Source organism: Taudactylus pleione, unplaced genomic scaffold, assembly GCF_031769625.1.
Source record: "Taudactylus pleione unplaced genomic scaffold, aTauple2 ptg000134l, whole genome shotgun sequence".
In the NCBI taxonomy this organism is placed as follows: domain Eukaryota; kingdom Metazoa; phylum Chordata; class Amphibia; order Anura; family Myobatrachidae; genus Taudactylus; species Taudactylus pleione.
This window is the reverse complement of record NW_028284536.1, coordinates 4,678,470-4,690,828: the sequence shown is the minus strand read 5'-3', so window position 1 is coordinate 4,690,828 and position 12,359 is coordinate 4,678,470. Positions and strand designations below refer to the sequence as shown.

At 35.2% G+C, this 12,359-nt stretch overlaps 5 non-coding genes across 5 annotated transcripts; all 5 read left to right on the top strand.

Moving 5' to 3' along the window:
* Positions 1-792: 792 nt before the first annotated feature.
* Positions 793-866, top strand: TRNAN-GUU (transfer RNA asparagine (anticodon GUU)). The gene has a single exon. It is a non-coding gene; the product is annotated as a tRNA-Asn (tRNA).
* Positions 867-2,666: 1,800 nt separating this feature from the next.
* Positions 2,667-2,740, top strand: TRNAN-GUU (transfer RNA asparagine (anticodon GUU)). Its single transcript has one exon. It is a non-coding gene; the product is annotated as a tRNA-Asn (tRNA).
* A 1,801-nt stretch (positions 2,741-4,541) lies between these two features.
* On the top strand, positions 4,542-4,615 carry TRNAN-GUU (transfer RNA asparagine (anticodon GUU)). Its single transcript has one exon. It is a non-coding gene; the product is annotated as a tRNA-Asn (tRNA).
* An 864-nt stretch (positions 4,616-5,479) lies between these two features.
* TRNAN-GUU (transfer RNA asparagine (anticodon GUU)) lies at positions 5,480-5,553 on the top strand. The gene has a single exon. It is a non-coding gene; the product is annotated as a tRNA-Asn (tRNA).
* A 2,738-nt stretch (positions 5,554-8,291) lies between these two features.
* Positions 8,292-8,365, top strand: TRNAN-GUU (transfer RNA asparagine (anticodon GUU)). The gene has a single exon. It is a non-coding gene; the product is annotated as a tRNA-Asn (tRNA).
* The last annotated feature ends 3,994 nt before the right edge of the window (positions 8,366-12,359 follow it).

Sequence of the window (12,359 nt, the reverse complement as noted above, 5' to 3'; positions counted from 1 at the left end):
GTAGGGTTCAAGACTTTCTCTGAAACAATTATCTCTAAAGTGAGTTTAATTTGATTTAAGCCAATTTATTCAACATTTAGAAAATACCTGAAGGTTAATGTTGTTCCTGGTGATATCTAATCAGCAGAATGCAACCTAGCAGCATTTTTAAGTGGAAGCCTGTGTTATGTTAAAACCAGGTGTTATCTTATCAGTACAAAGGTAAGGAATTAAGAAAAACTTTTTGAAGTTTGAAGATTTTTCTTACAAAATCATTGTCTTTTTGCATCACCAAAGTGTAAGCTGGAAAGATGATTTTGATAAATTACTTGTTAGAACACCTGATTTGCTCTTCTGGAGTCAATGTAGTTTGTTTTTCTCAATAACCATAGAAGTAATAGGGTAAAGTAAAGACATTATGTGGATTTTTTGCTACAGCACTTCTGTCAAAATACGAATTAAATGAGTTAAGATGATAATGGATTTTCTACTATAAGCAAAGACCAAAAAAGTCAAAATAGCAATCCCAATTTTAGATTTGATAAATGAAAATAGCACATAGCAGAGGATGGTTTCGATCCATCGACCTCTGGGTTATGGGCCCAGCACGCTTCCGCTGCGCCACTCTGCTGCTCATGGAAGTGCTTAGAACTCAAGAAGGGTTGATTCATCACAAGAACGTGGCAATGTGTTCCTTTTAATTAGCGAAAAAATCCTAAAATAACTGTCCAGATTAGAGACTTTATAAACTTTTTCAAGGAAACTCTCCAGATCAATGTTTCTTAGCTGTTGTTAGTTTATGTCTCACATAGGGTCTCTGTGGCGCAATTGGTTAGCGCGTTCGGCTGTTAACCTGAAGGTTGGTGGTTCAATCCCACCCAGGGACGAGAATCTTCTATTAGTCAAATTTTGGGGAATTTTAGGTAGAGAAGTCAACATGTCAAACTACCTATTTTATGGTAGGGTTCAAGACTTTCTCTGAAACAATTATCTCTAAAGTGAGTTTAATTTGATTTAAGCCAATTTATTCAACATTTAGAAAATACCTGAAGGTTAATGTTGTTCCTGGTGATATCTAATCAGCAGAATGCAACCTAGCAGCATTTTTAAGTGGAAGCCTGTGTTATGTTAAAACCAGGTGTTATCTTATCAGTACAAATGTAAGGAATTAAGAAAAACTTTTTGAAGTGTGAAGATTTTTCTTACAAAATCATTGTCTTATTGCATCACCAAAGTGTAAGCTGGAAAGATGATTTTGATAAATTACTTGTTAGAACACCTGATTTGCTCTTCTGGAGTCAATGTAGTTTGTTTTTCTCAATAACCATAGAAGTAATAGGGTAAAGTAAAGACATTATGTGGATTTTTTGCTACAGCACTTCTGTCAAAATACGAATTAAATGAGTTAAGATGATAATGGATTTTCTACTATAAGCAAAGACCAAAAAAGTCAAAATAGCATTCCCAATTTTAGATTTGATAAATGAAAATAGCACATAGCAGAGGATGGTTTCGATCCAACAACCTCTGGGTTATGGGCCCAGCACGCTTCCGCTGCGCCACTCTGCTGCTCATGGAAGTGCTTAGAACTCAAGAAGGGTTGATTCATCACAAGAACATGGCAATGTGTTCCTTTTAATTAATGAAAAATCCTAAAATAACTGTCCAGATTAGAGACTTTATAAACTTTGGTAAGGAAACTTTCCAGATCAATGTTTCTTAGCTGTTGTTTGTTTATGTCTCATATAGGGTCTCTGTGGCACAATTGGTTAGCACATTCGGCTGTTAATTGGAATATTGGTGGTTCAATCCCACCCAGGGACGAAAATCTTCTATTAGTCAAATTTTGGGGATTTTTATGTAGAGAAGTCACCATGTCAAACTAACTATTTTATGGTAGGGTTCAAGACTTTCTCTGAAACAATTATCTCTAAAGTGAGTTTAATTTGATTTAAGCCAATTTATTCAACATTTAGAAAATACCTGAAGGTTAATGTTGTTCCTGGTGATATCTAATCAGCAGAATGCAACCTAGCAGCATTTTTAAGTGGAAGCCTGTGTTATGTTAAAACCAGGTGTTATCTTATCAGTACAAAGGTAAGGAATTAAGAAAAACTTTTTGAAGTTTGAAGATTTTTCTTACAAAATCATTGTCTTTTTGCATCACCAAAGTGTAAGCTGGAAAGATGATTTTGATAAATTACTTGTTTGAACACCTGATTTGCTCTTCTGGAGTCAATGTAGTTTGTTTTTCTCAATAACCATAGAAGTAATAGGGTAAATTAAAGACATTATGTGGATTTTTTGCTACAGCACTTCTGTCAAAATACGATTTAAATGAGTTAAGATGATAATGGATTTTCTACTATAAGCAAAGACCAAAAAAGTCAAAATAGCAATCCCAATTTTAGATTTGATAAATGAAAATAGCACATAGCAGAGGATGGTTTCGATCCATCGACCTCTGGGTTATGGGCCCAGCACGCTTCCGCTGCGCCACTCTGCTGCTCATGGAAATGCTTAGAACTCAAGAAGGGTTGATTCATCACAAGAACATGGCAATGTGTTCCTTTTAATTAGCGAAAAATCCTAAAATAACTGTCCAGATTAGAGACTTTATAAACTTTGGCAAGGAAACTTTCCAGATCAATGTTTCTTAGCTGTTGTTAGTTTATGTCTCACATAGGGTCTCTGTGGCGCAATTGGTTAGCGCGTTCGGCTGTTAACCGGAAGGTTGGTGGTTCAATCCCACCCAGGGACGAGAATCTTCTATTAGTCAAATTTTGGGGAATTTTAAGTAGAGAAGTCAACATGTCTAACTACCTATTTTATGGTAGGGTTCAAGACTTTTTCTGAAACAATTATCTCTAAAGTGAGTTTAATTTGATTTAAGCCAATTTATTCAACAATTAGAAAATACCTGAAGGTTAATGTTGTTCCTGGAGATATCTAATCAGCAGAATGCAACCTAGCAGCATTTTTAAGTGAAAGCCTGTGTTATGTTATAACCAGGTGTTATCTTATCAGTACAAAGGTAAGGAATTAAGAAAAACTTTTTGAAGTTTGAAGATTTTTCTTACAAAATCATTGTCTTATTGCATCACCAAAGTGTAAGCTGGAAAGATGATTTTGATAAATTACTTGTTTGAACACCCGATTTGCTCCTCTGGAGTCAATGTAGTTTGTTTTTCTCAATAACCATAGAAGTAATAGGGTAAAGTAAAGACATTATGTGGATTTTTTGCTACAGCACTTCTGTCAAAATACGATTTAAATGAGTTAAGATGATAATGGATTTTCTACTATAAGCAAAGAACAAAAAAGTCAAAATAGCAATCCCAATTTTAAATTTGATAAATGAAAATAGCACATAGCAGAGGATGGTTTTGATCCAACGACCTCTGGGTTATGGGTCCAGCACGCTTCCGCTGCGCCACTCTGCTGCTCATGGAAGTGCTTAGAACTCAAGAAGGGTTGATTCATCACAAGAACGTGGCAATGTGTTCCTTTTAATTAATGAAAAATCCTAAAATAACTGTCCAGATTAGAGACTTTATAAACTTTGGTAAGGAAACTTTCCAGATCAATGTTTCTTAGCTGTTGTTTGTTTATGTCTCATATAGGGTCTCTGTGTCACAATTGGTTAGCACATTCGGCTGTTAATTGGAATATTGGTGGTTCAATCCCACCCAGGGACGAAAATCTTCTATTAGTCAAATTTTGGGGATTTTTAGGTAGAGAAGTCAACATGTCAAACTACTTATTTTATGGTAGGGTTCAAGACTTTCTCTGAAACAATTATCTCTAAAGTGAGTTTAATTTGATTTAAGCCAATTTATTCAACATTTAGAAAATACCTGAAGGTTAATGTTGTTCCTGGTGATATCTAATCAGCAGAATGCAACCTAGCAGCATTTTTAAGTGGAAGCCTGTGTTATGTTAAAACCAGGTGTTATCTTATCAGTACAAAGGTAAGGAATTAAGAAAAACTTTTTGAAGTGTGAAGATTTTTCTTACAAAATCATTGTCTTATTGCATCACCAAAGTGTAAGCTGGAAAGATGATTTTGATAAATTACTTGTTAGATCACCTGATTTGCTCTTCTGGAGTCAATGTAGTTTGTTTTTCTCAATAACCATAGAAGTAATAGGGTAAAGTAAAGACATTATGTGGATTTTTAGCTACAGCACTTCTGTCAAAATACGAATTAAATGAGTTAAGATGATAATGGATTTTCTACTATAAGCAAAGACCAAAAAAGTCAAAATAGCAATCCCAATTTTAGATTTGATAAATGAAAATAGCACATAGCAGAGGATGGTTTCGATCCATCGACCTCTGGGTTATGGGCCCAGCACGCTTCTGCTGCGCCACTCTGCTGCTCATGGAAATGCTTAGAACTCAAGAAGGGTTGATTCATCACAAGAACATGGCAATGTGTTCCTTTTAATTAGCGAAAAAATCCTAAAATAACTGTCCAGATTAGAGACTTTATAAACTTTGGCAAGGAAACTCTCCAGATCAATGTTTCTTAGCTGTTGTTAGTTTATGTCTCACATAGGGTCTCTGTGGCGCAATTGGTTAGCGCGTTCGGCTGTTAACCGGAAGGTTGTTGGTTCAATCCCACCCAGGGACGAGAATCTTCTATTAGTCAAATTTTGGGGAATATTAGGTAGAGAAGTCAACATGTCAAACTACCTATTTTATGGTAGGGTTCAAGACTTTCTCTGAAACAATTATCTCTAAAGTGAGTTTAATTTGATTTAAGCCAATTTATTCAACATTTAGAAAATACCTGAAGGTTAATGTTGTTCCTGGTGATATCTAATCAGCAGAATGCAACCTAGCAGCATTTTTAAGTGGAAGCCTGTGTTATGTTAAAACCAGGTGTTATCTTATCAGTACAAAGGTAAGGAATTAAGAAAAACTTTTTGAAGTGTGAAGATTTTTCTTACAAAATCATTGTCTTATTGCATCACCAAAGTGTAAGCTGGAAAGATGATTTTGATAAATTACTTGTTAGATCACCTGATTTGCTCTTCTGGAGTCAATGTAGTTTGTTTTTCTCAATAACCATAGAAGTAATACGGTAAAGTAAAGACATTATGTGGATTTTTTGCTACAGCACTTCTGTCAAAATACGAATTAAATGAGTTAAGATGATAATGGATTTTCTACTATAAGCAAAGAACAAAAAAGTCAAAATAGCAATCCCAATTTTAAATTTGATAAATGAAAATAGCACATAGCAGAGGATGGTTTCGATCCAACGACCTCTGGGTTATGGGCCCAGCACGCTTCCGCTGCGCCACTCTGCTGCTCATGGAAGTGCTTAGAACTCAAGAAGGGTTGATTCATCACAAGAACGTGGCAATGTGTTCCTTTTAATTAGCGAAAAAATCCTAAAATAACTGTCCAGATTAGAGACTTTATAAACTTTGGCAAGGAAACTCTCCAGATCAATGTTTCTTAGCTGTTGTTAGTTTATGTCTCACATAGGGTCTCTGTGGCGCAATTGGTTAGCGCGTTCGGCTGTTAACCGGAAGGTTGGTGGTTCAATCCCACCCAGGGACGAGAATCTTCTATTAGTCAAATTTTGGGGAATTTTAGGTAGAGAAGTCAACATGTCAAACTACCTATTTTATGGTAGGGTTCAAGACTTTCTCTGAAACAATTATCTCTAAAGTGAGTTTAATTTGATTTAAGCCAATTTATTCAACATTTAGAAAATACCTGAAGGTTAATGTTGTTCCTGGTGATATCTAATCAGCACAATGCAACCTAGCAGCATTTTTAAGTGGAAGCCTGTGTTATGTTAAAACCAGGTGTTATCTTATCAGTACAAAGGTAAGGAATTAAGAAAAACTTTTTGAAGTGTGAAGATTTTTCTTACAAAATCATTGTCTTATTGCATCACCAAAGTGTAAGCTGGAAAGATGATTTTGATAAATTACTTGTTAGAACACCTGATTTGCTCTTCTGGAGTCAATGTAGTTTGTTTTTCTCAATAACCATAGAAGTAATAGGGTAAAGTAAAGACATTATGTGGATTTTTTGCTACAGCACTTCTGTCAAAATACGAATTAAATGAGTTAAGATGATAATGGATTTTCTTCTATAAGCAAAGACCAAAAAAGTCAAAATAGCATTCCCAATTTTAGATTTGATAAATGAAAATAGCAGATAGCAGAGGATGGTTTCGATCCAACGACCTCTGGGTTATGGGCCCAGCACGCTTCCGCTGCGCCACTCTGCTGCTCATGGAAGTGCTTAGAACTCAAGATGGGTTGATTCATCACAAGAACATGGCAATGTGTTCCTTTTAATTAATGAAAAATCCTAAAATAACTGTCCACATTAGAGACTTTATAAACTTTGGTAAGGAAACTTTCCAGATCATTGTTTCTTAGCTGTTGTTTGTTTATGTCTCATATAGGGTCTCTGTGGCACAATTGGTTAGCACGTTCGGCTGTTAATTGGAATATTGGTGGTTCAATCCCATCCAGGGATGAAAATCTTCTATTAGTCAAATTTTGGGGATTTTTAGGTAGAGAAGTCAACATGTCAAACTACCTATTTTATGGTAGGGTTCAAGACTTTCTCTGAAACAATTATCTCTAAAGTGAGTTTAATTTGATTTAAGCCAATTTATTCAACATTTAGAAAATACCTGAAGGTTAATGTTGTTCCTGGTGATATCTAATCAGCAGAATGCAACCTAGCAGCATTTTTAAGTGGAAGCCTGTGTTATGTTAAAACCAGGTTTTATCTTATCAGTACAAAGGTAAGGAATTAAGAAAAACTTTTTGAAGTGTGAAGATTTTTCTTACAAAATCATTGTCTTATTGCATCACCAAAGTGTAAGCTGGAAAGATGATTTTGATAAATTACTTGTTAGATCACCTGATTTGCTCTTCTGGAGTCAATGTAGTTTGTTTTTCTCAATAACCATAGAAGTAATACGGTAAAGTAAAGACATTATGTGGATTTTTTGCTACAGCACTTCTGTCAAAATACGAATTAAATGAGTTAAGATGATAATGGATTTTCTACTATAAGCAAAGACCAAAAAAGTCAAAATAGCTATCCCAATTTTAGATTTGATAAATGAAAATAGCACATAGCAGAGGATGGTTTCGATCCAATGACCTCTGGGTTATGGGCCCAGCACGCTTCCGCTGCGCCACTCTGCTGCTCATGGAAGTGCTTAGAACTCAAGAAGGGTTGATTCATCACAAGAACATGGCAATGTGTTCCTTTTAATTAATGAAAAATCCTAAAATAACTGTCCAGATCAGAGACTTTATAAACTTTGGTAAGGAAACTTTCCAGATCAATGTTTCTTAGCTGTTGTTTGTTTATGTCTCATATAGGGTCTCTGTGGCACAATTGGTTAGCACGTTCGGCTGTTAATTGGAATATTGGTGGTTCAATCCCACCCAGGGACGAAAATCTTCTATTAGTCAAATTTTGGGGATTTTTAGGTAGAGAAGTCAACAAGTCAAACTACCTATTTTATGGTAGAGTTCAAGACTTTCTCTGAAACAATTATCTCTAAAGTGAGTTTAATTTGATTTAAGCCAATTTATTCAACATTTAGAAAATACCTGAAGGTTAATGTTGTTCCTGGTGATATCTAATCAGCAGAATGCAACCTAGCAGCATTTTTAAGTGGAAGCCTGTGTTATGTTAAAACCAGGTGTTATCTTATCAGTACAAAGGTAAGGAATTAAGAAAAACTTTTTGAAGTTTGAAGATTTTTCTTACAAAATCATTGTCTTTTTGCATCACCAAAGTGTAAGCTGGAAAGATGATTTTGATAAATTACTTGTTAGAACACCTGATTTGCTCTTCTGGAGTCAATGTAGTTTGTTTTTCTCAATAACCATAGAAGTAATAGGGTAAAGTAAAGACATTATGTGGATTTTTTGCTACAGCACTTCTGTCAAAATACGAATTAAATGAGTTAAGATGATAATGGATTTTCTACTATAAGCAAAGACCAAAAAAGTCAAAATAGCAACCCCAATTTTAGATTTGATAAATGAAAATAGCACATAGCAGAGGATGGTTTCGATCCATCGACCTCTGGGTTATGGGCCCAGCACGCTTCCGCTGCGCCACTCTGCTGCTCATGGAAGTGCCTAGAACTCAAGAAGGGTTGATTCATCACAAGAACGTGGCAATGTGTTCCTTTTAATTAGCGAAAAAATCCTAAAATAACTGTCCAGATTAGAGACTTTATAAACTTTTTCAAGGAAACTCTCCAGATCAATGTTTCTTAGCTGTTGTTAGTTTATGTCTCACATAGGGTCTCTGTGGCGCAATTGGTTAGCGCGTTCGGCTGTTAACCTGAAGGTTGGTGGTTCAATCCCACCCAGGGACGAGAATCTTCTATTAGTCAAATTTTGGGGAATTTTAGGTAGAGAAGTCAACATGTCAAACTACCTATTTTATGGTAGGGTTCAAGACTTTCTCTGAAACAATTATCTCTAAAGTGAGTTTAATTTGATTTAAGCCAATTTATTCAACATTTAGAAAATACCTGAAGGTTAATGTTGTTCCTGGTGATATCTAATCAGCAGAATGCAACCTAGCAGCATTTTTAAGTGGAAGCCTGTGTTATGTTAAAACCAGGTGTTATCTTATCAGTACAAATGTAAGGAATTAAGAAAAACTTTTTGAAGTGTGAAGATTTTTCTTACAAAATCATTGTCTTATTGCATCACCAAAGTGTAAGCTGGAAAGATGATTTTGATAAATTACTTGTTAGATCACCTGATTTGCTCTTCTGGAGTCAATGTAGTTTGTTTTTCTCAATAACCATAGAAGTAATACGGTAAAGTAAAGACATTATGTGGATTTTTTGCTACAGCACTTCTGTCAAAATACGAATTAAATGAGTTAAGATGATAATGGATTTTCTACTATAAGCAAAGACCAAAAAAGTCAAAATACCAATCCCAATTTTAGATTTGATAAATGAAAATAGCACATAGCAGAGGATGGTTTCGATCCAACGACCTCTGGGTTATGGGCCCAGCACGCTTCCGCTGCGCCACTCTGCTGCTCATGGAAGTGCTTAGAACTCAAGAAGGGTTGATTCATAACAAGAACATGGCAATGTGTTCCTTTTAATTAATGAAAAATCCTAAAATAACTGTCCAGATTAGAGACTTTATAAACTTTGGTAAGGAAACTTTCCAGATCAATGTTTCTTAGCTGTTGTTTGTTTATGTCTCATATAGGGTCTCTGTGGCACAATTGGTTAGCACGTTCGGCTGTTAATTGGAATATTGGTGGTTCAATCCCACCCAGGGACGAAAATCTTCTATTAGTCAAATTTTGGGGATTTTTAGGTAGAGAAGTCAACAAGTCAAACTACCTATTTTATGGTAGGGTTCAAGACTTTCTCTGAAACAATTATCTCTAAAGTGAGTTTAATTTGATTTAAGCCAATTTATTCAACATTTAGAAAATACCTGAAGGTTAATGTTGTTCCTGGAGATATCTAATCAGCAGAATGCAACCTAGCAGCATTTTTAAGTGAAAGCCTGTGTTATGTTATAACCAGGTGTTATCTTATCAGTACAAAGGTAAGGAATTAAGAAAAACTTTTTGAAGTTTGAAGATTTTTCTTACAAAATCATTGTCTTATTGCATCACCAAAGTGTAAGCTGGAAAGATGATTTTGATAAATTACTTGTTTAAACACCTGATTTGCTCTTCTGGAGTCAATGTAGTTTGTTTTTCTCAATAACCATAGAAGTAATAGGGTAAAGTAAAGACATTATGTGGATTTTTTGCTACAGCACTTCTGTCAAAATACGATTTAAATGAGTTAAGATGATAATGGATTTTCTACTATAAGCAAAGAACAAAAAAGTCAAAATAGCAATCCCAATTTTAAATTTGATAAATGAAAATAGCACATAGCAGAGGATGGTTTCGATCCAACGACCTCTGGGTTATGGGCCCAGCACTCTTCTGCCGCGCCACTCTGCTGCTCATGGAAGTGCTTAGAACTCAAGAAGGGTTGATTCATCACAAGAACGTGGCAATGTGTTCCTTTTAATTAATGAAAAATCCTAAAATAACTGTCCAGATTAGAGACTTTATAAACTTTGGTAAGGAAACTTTCCAGATCAATGTTTCTTAGCTGTTGTTTGTTTATGTCTCATATAGGGTCTCTGTGTCACAATTGGTTAGCACATTCGGCTGTTTATTGGAATATTGGTGGTTCAATCCCACCCAGGGACGAAAATCTTCTATTAGTCAAATTTTGGGGATTTTTAGGTAGAGAAGTCAACATGTCAAACTACCTATTTTATGGTAGGGTTCAAGACTTTCTCTGAAACAATTATCTCTAAAGTGAGTTTAATTTGATTTAAGCCAATTTATTCAACATTTAGAAAATACCTGAAGGTTAATGTTGTTCCTGGTGATATCTAATCAGCAGAATGCAACCTAGCAGCATTTTTAACTGGAAGCCTGTGTTATGTTAAAACCAGGTGTTATCTTATCAGTACAAAGGTAAGGAATTAAGAAAAACTTTTTGAAGTGTGAAGATTTTTCTTACAAAATCATTGTCTTATTGCATCACCAAAGTGTAAGCTGGAAAGATGATTTTGATAAATTACTTGTTAGATCACTTGATTTGCTCTTCTGGAGTCAATGTAGTTTGTTTTTCTCAATAACCATAGAAGTAATACGGTAAAGTAAAGACATTATGTGGATTTTTTGCTACAGCACTTCTGTCAAAATACGAATTAAATGAGTTAAGATGATAATGGATTTTCTACTATAAGCAAAGACCAAAAAAGTCAAAATAGCAATCCCAATTTTAGATTTGATAAATGAAAATAGCACATAGCAGAGGATGGTTTCGATCCATCGACCTCTGGGTTATGGGCCCAGCACGCTTCCGCTGTGCCACTCTGCTGCTCATGGAAATGCTTAGAACTCAAGAAGGGTTGATTCATCACAAGAACATGGCAATGTGTTCCTTTTAATTAGCGAAAAATCCTAAAATAACTGTCCAGATTAGAGACTTTATAAACTTTGGCAAGGAAACTTTCCAGATCAATGTTTCTTAGCTGTTGTTAGTTTATGTCTCACATAGGGTCTCTGTGGCGCAATTGGTTAGCACGTTCGGCTGTTAACCGGAAGGTTGGTGATTCAATCCCACCCAGGGACGAGAATCTTCTATTAGTCAAATTTTGGGGAATTTTAGGTAGAGAAGTCAACATGTCTAACTACCTATTTTATGGTAGGGTTCAAGACTTTCTCTGAAACAATTATCTCTAAAGTGAGTTTAATTTGATTTAAGCGAATTTATTCTACAATTAGAAAATACCTGAAGGTTAATGTTGTTCCTGGTGATATCTAATCAGCAGAATGCAACCTAGCAGCATTTTTAAGTGAAAGCCTGTGTTATGTTATAACCAGGTGTTATCTTATCAGTACAAAGGTAAGGAATTAAGAAAAACTTTATGAAGTTTGAAGATTTTTCTTACAAAATCATTGTCTTATTGCATCACCAAAGTGTAAGCTGAAAGATGATTTTGATAAATTACTTGTTAGATCACCTGATTTGCTCTTCTGGAGTCAATGTAGTTTGTTTTTCTCAATAACCATAGAAGTAATACGGTAAAGTAAAGACATTATGTGGATTTTTTGCTACAGCACTTCTGTCAAAATACGAATTAAATGAGTTAAGATGATAATGGATTTTCTACTATAAGCAAAGACCAAAAAAGTCAAAATAGCAATCCCAATTTTAGATTTGATAAATGAAAATAGCACATAGCAGAGGATGGTTTCGATCCATCGACCTCTGGGTTATGGGCCCAGCACGCTTCCGCTGCGCCACTCTGCTGCTCATGGAAATGCTTAGAACTCAAGAAGGGTTGATTCATCACAAGAACATGGCAATGTGTTCCTTTTAATTAGCGAAAAATCCTAAAATAACTGTCCAGATTAGAGACTTTATAAACTTTGGCAAGGAAACTTTCCAGATCAATGTTTCTTAGCTGTTGTTAGTTTATGTCTCACATAGGGTCTCTGTGGCGCAATTGGTTAGCACGTTCGGCTGTTAACCGGAAGGTTGGTGATTCAATCCCACCCAGGGACGAGAATCTTCTATTAGTCAAATTTTGGGGAATTTTAGGTAGAGAAGTCAACAAGTCAAACTACCTATTTTATGGTAGGGTTCAAGACTTTCTCTGAAACAATTATCTCTAAAGTGAGTTTAATTTGATTTAAGCCAATTTATTCAACATTTAGAAAATACCTGAAGGTTAATGTTGTTCCTGGTGATATCTAATCAGCAGAATGCAACCTAGCAGCATTTTTAAGTGGAAGCCTGTGTTATGTTAAAA